Genomic DNA, 13,344 nt, shown 5'->3' on the forward strand with positions numbered 1-13,344 from the left:
CACAGAGGGCTTGTCACTGGATTAGATTTTTTTTGGTAATTAGCTACTATCATATACAAGGATCAGCCGTAACATTATGAACCACCTGCCTAATATGGTGTTGGTCCCCCTTTTGCTGCCAAAACAACCCTGAATCATCAAGGTATAGATTCCACTAGATCCCTGAAGGTGTGCTGTGGTATCTGGCACCAAGATGTTAGCAGCAGATCCTTTAAGTCATTGTGTCGAGGTGGGCCCTCCTCCATGGATCAGACTTGTTGGTCCAGCATGTCCCACAGATGCTCAACTGGATTGAGATCTGGGGAATTTGGAGGCCAAGTCAACACCTCAAACTCGTTGTTGTGCTCATCAAACCATTCTTGATCCATTTTTGCTTTGTGGCACGGCGCATTATCCTGCTGAAAGAGTCCACAGCCATCAGGGAATACTGTTTCCATGAAAGGGTGTACATGGTCTGCAACAATGCTTAGGTAGGTGGTACGTGTCAAAGTAACATCCACATGGATGGCAGGACACAAGGTTTCCCAGCAGAACGTTGCCCAAAGCATGACACTGCCTCCACCGGCTTGCCTTCTTCCCATAGTGCATCCTGGTGCCATGTGTTCCCCAGGTAAGCGACGCACATGCACCTGGCCATCCACGTGATGGAAAAGAAAACGTGATTCATCAGACCAGGCCACCTTCTTCCACTGCTCCGTGGTCCGGTTCTAACGCTCACATGCCCATTTTTGGTGCTTTTAGCAGTGCACAGGGGTCAGCATGGGCACCCAGACTGGTCTGTGGCTATGGAGCGCCATATGCAACACATTGCAATGCATTGTGTATTCTGACACCTTTCTGTCAGAACCAAATGTAAACAAAATGTTCACTTGCTGAATATATAATATATCCCACACACTAACAGGTGCTATGGTGAGAAGATAATTAGTGTTACTCACTTCACCTCACACTGGTCATAATGTTATAGCTAATCAGTGTATAGTGTGACATAAAGGTTAGCCTTTTAATGATATGTAACCAGATTTTCATCACTCTGCTTAATCTAGCTTCGAAAATATTAGCACAATCTGTTAGCTAAGACAGTAGTGTGTCCTTTAACATGCTCCTACATTATTTAGTAATTATTCAGTTACAGTAAAAATCAAAGGCCAAAAAAATAAACAGGTGAAACTGAGCATTTTCTAAAACATTTCAATCTAAAAACAGTAGAAATCATTCTGAGGAAACATGACTCATGATTTACATAATTTACACCTCTTGTGTTGATTTGGCAACATGAATGTAACTCATACTTTTTTCCATGCTCACTTGTTGCTTCTATAATATACCATTATCAATCACATGACTCTTTGGAGAGTGGATTCAAAATGTGTTTTTGGTTGAGAAAAATGGCATTTTACATAGAAAAGCAAAATGAACACATTTTATATTTCCCATTTCGGTGAAGACGAGGTCTGAGTGTTTAATTGTGAGAATGAGGATTTTATGACCATTTCCTAGCGTAGCATGTGTTACTGGTGCTGTCTCTGCTCCTGTCCTGTCATTGATCTGTTCCCTAATCTGTGCATCTCTTTACTGGTTTCCAGGGGCTGATTAGTCATACAGAAGGAATAAACATGTACAAGTATGTACTTTGTAGCCATGTACAGATGTGACTACATCTCCACAGCCATTTGTACCTGCATGGAAGGGTGAGTGAGCTCTGTGTTGTTGTTTGCAATTTATGATGTATTTTAAATCCTCACTTTGAATCAAAATGTATATTCACTGATCAGGCATAACATTATGATCACCTGCCTAATATTGTGTTGGAACCAGCATTAACATCTTCAGCAATTTGAGCAACAGTAGCCAGCCTTCACTCCCCACGTGCATCAATGAGCCTTGACCACCAATGACCCTGTTGCCAGTTCACCACTGCTCCTTCCTTGGACCACTTTTGATAGATACTGACCACTCCAGACCAGGAACTCCCCACAAGAGCTGCAGTTTTGGAGACGGTCTGATCCAGTCGTCTAGCCATCACAATTTGGCTCTTGTCAAACTCGCTCAAATCCTTACACTTGTCCATTTTTCCTGCTTCTAACACATCAACTTTCAGGACAAAATGTTCACTTCCTGCCTAATATATCCCACCCACTAAGAGGAGAAAATCAGAGTTATTGACTACACCTGTGAGTGCTCATAATCTTATGGCTGATCGGTGTATGTTGTGGTATATTTTATAGTGGGATGCAATCTGTTTAGCACATGCAGTACATGAAGATCAGTGGATATTTGTATGTTTGTAGACGAACATCCTGTTGCAGTCATTATACAGCTGTACCTTTTAACATGGAGTTGTATGTGAGAACAGAGGCCTGCCAGCATTCAGGAGCATGTCTGTAGAAGCAGTTTAAGTGAAGACAGAAAAAAAGCCAGGGTCAGTGTAAGAGGGACAGGCATGTTTCACACACTACAGATTACATTTTATAATTTAGCCGCCAGTGGGACATTTCAGGCACTGTAAACAGGGAGTACTATACTTCAGGCAAATAAAAAAGGTTTTGTACTTTACACACTATTAAAGCCTGTTACCTACGAAAGGGCTTACATTGCTTGTTTAAGTTTTGTTTATTTTTCAGCTCAGTGATTCAAGGCCACAGATACAGCATTTTTAGTATCCATATATACATACATACATAGAGGAAATGAACCCTGTTTAGCCAAAAAATTATTTACAAAACAACATGATCTACATGATTAAACAAGCTTTAACATGCTTTTTCTTCAGCAATGGAGTCTTGAGCATGCATACAGGTCATGGCAGTTGAGTGCTTTACTTATAGTTCTCTTTGAAACAATTGTACCTGTTAATTCCAGATGTTGCTGAACCTTTATAAATATGTACAACTGCCCGTCCAAAAAAAATTCACCACCTGGATTTAACTAAGCAAATAGGTAAGAGCCTGCCATTGGATAATTACTGCATGGATGATTGTTAGGGAGCATAAAGATTGGACTCTGGAGCAGTGGAAGGTGGTCATCTGGTCTGATGAGTCCAGATTTACCCTGTTCCAAAGTGATGGGCACATCAGGGTAAGAAGAGAGGCAGATGAAGTGATGCATGGTGCCTACCGTACAAGCCTGTGGGGGCAGTGCTATGATCTGTGGTTGCTGCAGTTGGTCAGGTCTAGGTTCAGCAAGGTTATGTGCCAAAAGAATGAGGTCAGCTGACTACCTGAATATACTGAATGACCAGGTTATTCAGTGGCACAGGCATATACCAAGATGACAATGCCAGGATTCATCGGGCTCAAATTGCAAAAGAGTGGTTCAGGGAGCATGAGACATCATTTTCACACATGGATTGGCCACCACAGAGTCCAGACCTTAACCCCATTCAGAATCTTTGGGATGAACTGGAGAAGACTTTGCGCAGCAGTTCGACTCTCCCATCATCAATGCAAGATCTTGGCGAAAAATTAATTCAACTCTGGACGAGCATAAATGTTGTGATGCAACATGGCAGTTTCTGTTAAAAAAAATTCTAATGCTAAATATAAACTTTTGTTTCTTGCCTTAAGAAGTTATCAAAAAGTGTTGTGGCAGATCAGTATAAACTAATCCTGGTGTAGCTGTGTAGAACAACGCTTTGGGATCTCCCTTCTGCATGTTTTTTGCGGTCCTTTATTCTCATGTAAACGATCGCTCCGATGACTGCAAGGACCAGTCCTAGTGCTACTGCTTTTCCTACATATCGTGTGCAGCAGTTGGGCGTTGTGGGTGGTTGGTGCTCCGGTTGGTCTTCTAAAGAGGTTAAAACAAATATTTTAGATTATTTCAACTGAAATGTCTGTAGACTGAAAAAATGACTCACTTAATATTTAGTTAGAAGTGTCTGAACTGTGGAAGTGTCCACTTAAACACAACTACATTGGCAGGGTGCATGACTTCCAAATAAGAATAAAAAAGGTTCTAATAGTTACATAAAAGGATAAACTTACTTTCCACCATTAGGACAACAGCACGTGGGTCTCCCTCTCGAGATTCTCTGTGAATAAGGCACAGATAAAATCCAGCATCAGACAGGCTAACTGAACTGATGTGGAGTGAGAGATCGCCATCTTGAAAGCCTTGTTTTGACACTGAAAATCTGCCTGCTGAGGTTTCACTGGGCTTTGCAGAAGCGTACCCCAGCAAATCTTTCCCATCTTTCTTCCACTGAACATCTTCAGCATCAAGCCGAGTGTCTCCATAGCAGGAGAGGGTGATGTTGTTCCCTTCAACAACCGTCACAATCCTAGGGTCTAACAGAGGCAAGGAAATTCCATAATTAATTATATTTATACTGATGTTATTATTTTTAGAGTCGACACAAACTGGCCTGTCAGATATCTGTTATATACTCTTACCATAAACATGTAGTTTTCCTGCACTAACTTGTACTCCATTACAGGTGCATCTGTACATGCCATGATCGTTGTAGCGAGTTGAATTGATGCTTATGGAGAAATTTCCACTGCTGGTATTGCCCAAGAACGAAAAGCTTTTCTTAAAAGGTGGCTTAATCTCACACACCCCATGGTGACATCCAGCAATGGTGGCTTTAATGGGGGAGAAGATGGTCCACTCAACTTCTTCACCAGAGCAGGTACATGGAAGAGACACAGGTCCATCCACTATGGCAGATTTGTCCGGGAAAGTGTGGGAGTGCATCCCTGACAGACAAACTAATGAAGCAGAGAGAAAATCAGAACCCAATAAGAAGAAAAAGAACAAAAGAAAAACAAAAAGAAGAACAAGAAAAAATCTTTTATTGGCATGACCGAAGGGCTTATAGGCTGACTATACAGTGGTGAGTACTAATGCCAGCGTAATACAATATGAACACTGAGACCTACCCATCAGGAGGATGCCTGTGACCTTCATACTGGTCATGAGTTACATTCCTGCACACTTATCCTGTAATAACAAAACTGTAATTATTTTATATATTTCACAAAGCATCAAAAAACAGAGATCATAATGGATTATAATGCCACAAAAGGAGGGGTGGACAACATGGACAAGTTGGTGACTGCCTACAGCTGCAAAAGGAGGACCCTACGCTGGCCTCTGGTGATGTCCAATATGTCAAAGAATATCTCAGCATACAACGCCTTTGTCATCTGGATGGCACTTAACCCAGAGTGGAACAGAGGGAAGCTCCAGAGGAGACGCCTCTTTCTTGAGGAACTGGGAGAGGAACTGGTGAAACCTCCAATCCAGAGAAGACAACATGTTCCAAGAACCCCAGCTTCTGGAGCCATCATGAGGAGGATTCAGGAGGAGAATGCTGGTTCCCCATCCACCCGACCTACAGAACCACCATTTGTATAGCCTGAAGTAAGTGTGTGATGCTGCTGACACTCGTGCCTTGCGAGAGTGAGGTGTAAATGTTAGGTGTTAAGGAAAATTCCTGATCTTCTCAGTATTCTAGGTTGCAGCCAGCTAACAACAAAAAGAAACGCTGTGAAGTGTGTGGACCCAAGATGGACAGAAAAGCACAATATGCATGCATCAGGTGCAAGCAGTACATATGCAACACACACACGCACCCCTCATGTGTTGTATAGGCTGCTATGAAAAGGCAAAGTGTTCAATGGGGCTGATGTGTTGTCTAGTCTGACATGGTTACTGTATGTGTTCAGCTAATGTTGTTGTGTAAACTGACCTGAATGGGTTACATTTCTAATGAAGTTCAAATAAATAAGAAACAACAGTTATGAAAAAACTTGCTTCATTTGGGAAATTTGTTGAAATTTGTTCAGTTCCCCAAAATACAACGCACTTGAACCTACACAACCATTTTGATTCCTTAACAAAATGCCTAACTGAATATTTTAGTTAAAATATTGTAAATATTTCATGTCAGTTCTGGAGAAATATTCATGTAAATGTTCGTTGCATGCGCAATCCCCGCAACCGGTTCCATGCTCAATGGCGGAGTGAAGCTCTTGGCGTTTAAGAAGCTGTTCTGCGCATGCGCACTGGCACTACACCGGCTTCCTTGGTAACGGAGTGACGGACTGCGGCTCTTGGTATTTAAGAAGTTGTGTTTGGAAATCACAATAAAACAAAATTTCTAATAGTTGCGCGTTTTATAATGGTGACAACTCTACTGAAAATGAGCTTTATGTCTATCATTTGGTCCCCTCGGATTTCGCGAAACTAATCCCAGCGCTCAGCTTCAACTCCCTAAACTGACCAACACGGACAGTGGAGAGTTATCACTCCGGACACCTAGAAACACATCATTATCCTGAAAGAGTATATAAAACTCCAGATGCTAGCGCTAAGCTGATGCTAAACCTGCTTCATCTCGCTAGATTTACTGGTAATGAAAAAGTACAAACCAGTTCACGTGCTGTTTTGCTCCCAGTCTCTCTCAACTTTATTCTCGCTGAAATCCCGAATTTTGCCACCGGAGTGTAAAGGAATTAAGGAAATGTTGATCGGTTTAGTTGGGCACCGTTACCGTTTACCGAGAGTCTGACCTCTCTCTCCGCACGCGCACGGACGACACGTGCTAGAACCGCCCAAGTTTTAAGTCGAACATGCCCATACACACCACTGGACACATCTAGACGCACTCACACACCACGTGACTAAAATACCTTACAGCCCTTGAGCGCGACAGCAATTAAAAAAAACTGTCAGAAATCACATTATTATATCTTAACATTATGAATATCTTATTATTCAGATAACAGTCAAACTTTTAGTTTTTAATGTAAACACAGTTGATAAAAGTCGGCTAACAAGTGTATGTTGTGTGAAAAAGGAGGCCCACTGTCTCTGATTCTGAAAACCCCTGACATAAAGACCCTTCTGAATATTATTCCATACCCAGTATGTACAAAAGGCTTTAATTAAATAAGCTAAAGATAGATCTGAATAAAATATAAACTGTTAAAGCACTAAGACATTACAGTCTGAACATCATGACTTTCTATTATTCACCTAATGCAGTGTTTAAGTTAAAATACAGACATGGCTTAGGTGAACAATGGGCCAGAACAGCTCCATCATTCAGCTGTTGTGTCAATAGATAAAGGAATTTAAAAGCTCTATAAATACGAGTATGGTGATTGACCGTTTTCAAGTCGAGTCTCCGAGATATCTCTGATGATTCCACCCTCAAAGAAATAGGATAGAAAAGTTACCAAGGGCATGAAGTAGACAAGATACAAGCAGCAAGAGAGGTGAGAGAATGAGAGATGAGAGAACAATAAGAGAAGAAACAAAGAATAATAAATACAGTAGTGCCGGCATAAATGAGGAATGAAATAAGAGGTGCAAGTATAATATAGATTATTGTAAAATAATAATAAAAAGGATAGTACTATGCTTTACTTAATTCCTTTACACTCCGTTGGCAAAATTCGGGATAAAACATTCAGGGCTCGAGCTCCCTCGGGCTCCCAGAAGAGTTGAAGCTGTTATAGCTGCAAAGTGCGGGCCAACTCCATATTACATTCACGTGCATGTAAAGTCAGATGTCCCAAAACTTTTGGCAATATAGTGTATATTAGAAAGAAATTAGAGTATCACCTATACTGAATATTCATTGGTTGATTATTATTAGTAGTAGTAGTTTGTGCATGGTTTCCTGTAAAAATTCCCACAGCATGTTACATCACAGATAGGTTTGCTCTGTTACAGTGGCATTGATTCCTGAATCAAAAGTATAACAAAAGAAAAATGTGATTAGTCGTTGACCTTTTTTGCTATCTTGGTGATAGTGTGACTTTAAGGTGGTTTATCCTCCAGGCTTACACTGACAAATCTTCTCTTCTTTGTTCTTGATGGGCTCTTGCCTGTATGAACCGATGCAGTAATGCAGCGTCACATTGCATGCCAGAGTTTTCTCCAGACCTGTGGTTATAGGATAAAAAATATAAAAACAGTTTAGATTAAAAACTGGGTCTAAAGACTCGAGCTTTGTAATGCAATCTGCTATAGTGCTGCAGTTTAGTTTTTCCTTTTCTCTCTCTCGAGGGTTTCATGTCACCTCAAGGGTTTTGTTCTCTAGCTGTTCAAAATCTTTCCAGAGAAACACAGACATAAACAAGCATTCTTTTGTCATCATGATTACAGTAGACATTGATCATTTTTTTATGGTTACGGTGTGCTGTGGCGTGAGTTGTTGTCTTTTAAGTGTTCCACAAAGTGCTTTCCCATGCAAAACTGCTATCTCTATTAACCAAAACTTACTGTTTACAGAGAATATGCTAGAAGAATTTTGTACTGTGTTTATTATTAATAATAAAGGTAAAATATATTTTATTATTTTAGTTTATTATTTATCGTACTGATTTTATTTTCAATTTAATAAAAGAAGGAAAGGGGGGATTTGACACATTGTACATAGAAGCGTTGTTACATATCAGATCCTCTGAACATCCATCACCTCATGTCCTGTAACTCACTAGGATTCTTCATAAAATAAAGTTCACGTGCTTCGAGATAATACCAGAGCATGTCACTGTCTATAATTGGAGAGGAATTTTGCTAGGAATAAACTTACAATTAATTGGTTACACTATTGATATTCATCTCCGATTACTTTCAATGCTTTGGGGGAAAAGGCTAGCAAAATGAATGAACCCGTATTACATTTGCTAAATATAAAACAAGGGGTTTGATTCGAGACCCAGTAGTTGGCAATTGCCGTTTTCAATCTAAACTAAAGTTTGATGAGTTTAGTTATCAGTATCTGGTGAAGGTTTCTGAAAGAATAAAGAACCTTTAAGTTCTTTAATAATGGTGTAGCTGACATGTCAGATATTTTAATAGTGCAGTATTTAGTTGACTTGTGAGTGGCATCCAATCAGAGGTGCCCTCATTTGCATAGAACCAGGGGTGTATGGGAAGCAGAAAGAAGGCCTTACCATCTAGGAGACTCTTAAAGCAACTGGTTATGTAGATACTTAATCGGCTTTTAGCTGCCATAATTCTGATGAAATGGAGGGAAGTGGAACAGTTTCACCCTGTAATCTTACTGTTCCACTTCCCCCCCTTTCATTAACACACATTACTCAGACTCTATTAGTCAGAAAATGACTAGAGCCAGCCTCAAACCTGTAACAAAGCATTAGCGCAGCCCTGGCATGTTGGAGGTTAAGAAGGTACAGGAGTTTAAGTACTTGGGGTCCAGAGTAATGGAGAGTGTGGGAAAGAGGTAAAGAAGCGAGTGCAGGCAGGTTGGAATGGGTGGAGAAAGGAGTCGGGAGTTCTGTGTGATGGAAGAATATCAGCGAGAATCAAGAGGAAGGTGTACAAGACAGTGGTGAGACCGGCCATGCTGTATGATTTAGAGACAGGGTCACTGAGGAAGAGACAGGAGTCAGAGCTGGAGGTAGCAGAGCTGAAGATGTTGAGGTTCTCTTTGGGAGTGACACGGTTGGACAGGAACGAGGTAGGAACGAGTACAGAGGGACAGCTCATGTTGGACGTTTGGGGGACAAAGTTAGGGAGGCCAGATTAAGATGGTTTGGACATGTTCAGAGGAGGGAGAGTGACTATATTGGTAGGAGAATGTTGGACATGGAGCTGCCAGGCAGGAGGCAAAGAGGAAGGCCAAAGAGGAGGTATATGGATGTAATAAATGAGGATATGAAGCTAGTGGGTGCAAGTGTTGAGGATGCAGAAGATAGGCCAATGATTGGAATGGTCGATGAGCCACTGATTGGGACGGTCAGTGAGCCACAGAAGGAATGAGCAAGTGCACTGATTAGGGTGGTCAGTAAGCCACAGCCAGGATGAGCAGGCACACTGATTGGGATGGTCAGTAAGCCACAAACCCCTTTTCGCCTTTTCTTCCCGGCACGATCTCTTCTATCGTCGCCCGTCTCGACTCCGATCTTTCTTCGGGACAAGACTTTCACTTTTTTCTGAGACTTTGCCGGCAGCTTCAATCGAAGAACTTTGTTTGCACCACCGAAACCTTTTTCGTTCCAGCAGAATCTCTTGCTTGATCCGAGGACTTTGAATCTCCGAACCTCCTTGATCCACTACATCAGGACTCTTATCAACGAACCAATGCAAGTAAAAGTTACTAATTACTTTAGATCCGCAATTTTAAGCTGAAGCCCCTTTATTAAGGCGAATCCTCATTACCTTGACGATTCTCACACGGTTGTAATCAAAACTCGATCTGAAACTTGCCATATTTGATCTCTTCTCTAGTTCCTTATCTGTTTCTCTCTCTCTCTCTCGTTCTGATTTCCTCCGTATTCCCTTCCTTAATCTCCATCTCTCTTTGCCTACTTATCCCCTCTCTATGATCCTTAACCTGTCTTTTATGTACGTGTGTCGTAGTTAGTATGTGTTGTGTGTTTCTGTTTTATTAAATGCATTTTATTCACGAGTGATTGTCTCTGTGCTTTGCTCACAATTTCGGGGTCCCTGAACATTGCTCTTGCTACGTGCTAAATTACAGCTAGTACTTTATAAAGCAGTTATTCTTTCTTGGCCAGGAAGATAATGTTACATGGAATTAATACATAATTATACTGTCTGTTCGCTGGACGAACAAATCAAATAGTTGTGTTATTGATTCTCTGACAGTTAGTTCTAAGAACCCCCATTTGAATATTTATAATTAATTATAACCAGTTAAATATTTGAATTTTGAGCTAGATTCGCTACACAAATACTAAAATAGAATTTCTATTTATAAAAAAGGCAGATGTGGGATCTGTGGCTCAATTACTTTAGCTCTGCCCTCTCTCTCTGGCCCCCTCCCCCCCCTCCGTGTCTGGGCGCCCCTCCCCCCCCCTCCGTGTCTGGGCGCCCCTCCCCCCCCCTCCGTGTCTGGGCGCCCCTCCCCCCCCCCTCCGTGTCTGGGCGCCCCTCCCCCCCCCCTCCGTGTCTGGGCGCCCCTCCCCCCCTCCGTGTCTGGGCGCCCCTCCCCCCCCCTCCGTGTCTGGGCGCCCCTCCCCCCCTCCGTGTCTGGGCGCCCCTCCCCCCCTCCGTGTCTGGGCGCCCCTCCCCCCCCTCCGTGTCTGGGCGCCCCTCCCCCCCTCCGTGTCTGGGTGCCCCTCCCCCCCCTCCGTGTCTGGGCGCCCCTCCCCCCCCCTCCGTGTCTGGGCGCCCCTCCCCCCCCCCCCCTCCGTGTCTGGGCGCCCCTCCCCCCCCTCCGTGTCTGGGCGCCCCTCCCCCCCTCCGTGTCTGGGCGCCCCTCCCCCCCCTCCGTGTCTGGGCGCCCCTCCCCCCCCTCCGTGTCTGGGCGCCCCTCCCCCCCCTCCGTGTCTGGGCGCCCCTCCCCCCCCTCCGTGTCTGGGCGCCCCTCCCCCCCCTCCGTGTCTGGGCGCCCCTCCCCCCCCTCCGTGTCTGGGCGCCCCTCCCCCCCCTCCGTGTCTGGGCGCCCCTCCCCCCCCTCCGTGTCTGGGCGCCCCTCCCCCCCCTCCGTGTCTGGGCGCCCCTCCGTGTCTGGGCGCCCCCCCCCCTCCGTGTCTGGGCGCCCCTCCCCCCCCTCCGTGTCTGGGCGCCCCTCCCCCCCCTCCGTGTCTGGGCCCCCCCCCCCCTCCGTGTCGGGGCCCCCCCCCCCCCCCTCCGTCTCTGGGCCCCCTCCCCCCCTCCGTGTCTGGGTGTGTGTGTGTTGCATCTTGCATCAGTGTGCCCGTGTGTGTTGCATCTTGCATCAGTGTGCCCGTGTGTGTTGCATCTTGCATCAGTGTGCCCGTGTGTGTGTGTGTTGCATCAGTGTGCCCGTGTGTGTGTGTGTGTTGCATCAGTGTGTCCGTGTGTGTGTGTTGCATCTTGCATCAGTGTGCCCGTGTGTGTGTGTGTTGCATCTTGCATCAGTGTGCCCATGTGTGTGTGTGTGTGTGTTGCATCAGTGTGCCCGTGTGTGTGTGTGTTGCATCTTGCATCAGTGTGCCCGTGTGTGTGTGTGTGTGTGTTGCATCAGTGTGCCCGTGTGTGTGTGTGTTGCATCTTGCATCAGTGTGCCCGTGTGTGTGTGTTGCATCTTGCATCAGTGTGCCCGTGTGTGTGTGTTGCATCTTGCATTAGTGTGCCCGTGTGTGTGTGTTGCATCTTGCATTAGTGTGCCCGTGTGTGTGTGTGTTGCATCTTGCATCAGTGTGCCCGTGTGTGTGTGTGTGTTGCATCTTGCATCAGTGTGCCCGTGTGTGTGTTGCATCTTGCGTCAATGTGCCCCCTGCGATGGGTTGGCACTCAGTCCAGGGTGTATCCTGCCTTGACGCCTGAGATAGGCACAGGCACCTTGTTACTCGATGATACATCTGACAATGAAATTGATTTTAATCAGATAAATAAGAACAAATTAGGAATCTTGTCACTAGACCAGGAAACAGCGTTCGATCGTGTAGACCATGGGTATTTTTTAATGCCTTGAAGAAGGTTTTATGTCTTACTGCTGCTGTACTCCGAGGTGTCCATGATGGTGAATGCAGGGGGACGTTTAAGTGCCCCAGTACTGGTGACTAGAGGTATCCATCTGGCAGGTTTGTCCACTCTCAGGACAGTCTAGTCATAGAGCATCTTCTAGGCAGACTAAGATGGACACTAAAAGGGACTCCAATACCAAAAGTAAATGGTCATTTTGAGGTAGTTTTATCAGCTTACACAGACAACATTACTGTCTTTATCACAGAGAAAGAAGAAACATCACACTATTAAAAAAAAGCCCATTGGGTCACACGAAAAAGCTTCCTTTGCATGGGTCAACTGGTCTAAAAGTGAAGGTTTAGACATCGCTGTAAAAGTGCTACACAAAGAATCCTTAAAGAGAGCGTCAAGATGGCCAGGGTTGTTTAACCCAGACTTTCTCGTGAGGGACAGGTGGAGGACCCTATATAAACCCCCTATAGAGAAGCGTACTGTTGACCTGCAGTGGAGGATTCGTCATGGGGCAGTAGCTACAGACGGACATGTGGCACACCTCAATCCAGCAGTGAAGGGGGAATGTAGGTTCTGTGGGGAAAAGGAAGACCTAGAACACCTGTTCTTAAAGTGCCAGAGACTAAAAAGTCTTTTTAAAATACTCAGGAGCTGGTTTCAAAAATTTGATGAGTTCTCTCTCTCTCTCATTTAAACATGCTTATAGCCCACTTTGTCCAGAAATCGACTGCACTTTGGTTTACTAAAAATTCCAGACTTTTCTTTTGCAAAGATTTTTTCCCGTGTCTGTATACACTATATTGCCAAAAGTATTCGCTCACCTGCCTTGACTCGCATATGAACTTAAGTGACATCCCATTCCTAATCCATAGGGTTCAATATGACGTCGGTCCACCCTTTGCAGCTATAACAGCTTCAACTCTTCTGGGAAGGCGGTCCACAAGGTTTAGG

General features: G+C 44.3%; 1 protein-coding gene across 1 annotated transcript in view; it reads right to left on the bottom strand.

Annotated features, from left to right (window-relative positions):
- The window catches only part of cse1l (CSE1 chromosome segregation 1-like (yeast)), a 31,601-nt gene that overhangs the window by 3,120 nt on the left and 15,137 nt on the right, over nucleotides 1-13,344 (bottom strand). The window contains exons 27-29 of the mRNA XM_058373431.1: nucleotides 7,744-7,899; nucleotides 4,884-4,944; nucleotides 4,395-4,712 (exon numbers count right to left, since the gene is read on the bottom strand). The gene's annotated coding sequence lies outside the window, so the exon portion shown is untranslated. The remainder of the gene's footprint in view (nucleotides 1-4,394; nucleotides 4,713-4,883; nucleotides 4,945-7,743; nucleotides 7,900-13,344) is intronic.

Source organism: Hemibagrus wyckioides, linkage group LG21 (assembly GCF_019097595.1).
Source record: "Hemibagrus wyckioides isolate EC202008001 linkage group LG21, SWU_Hwy_1.0, whole genome shotgun sequence".
NCBI classification, from domain to species: domain Eukaryota; kingdom Metazoa; phylum Chordata; class Actinopteri; order Siluriformes; family Bagridae; genus Hemibagrus; species Hemibagrus wyckioides.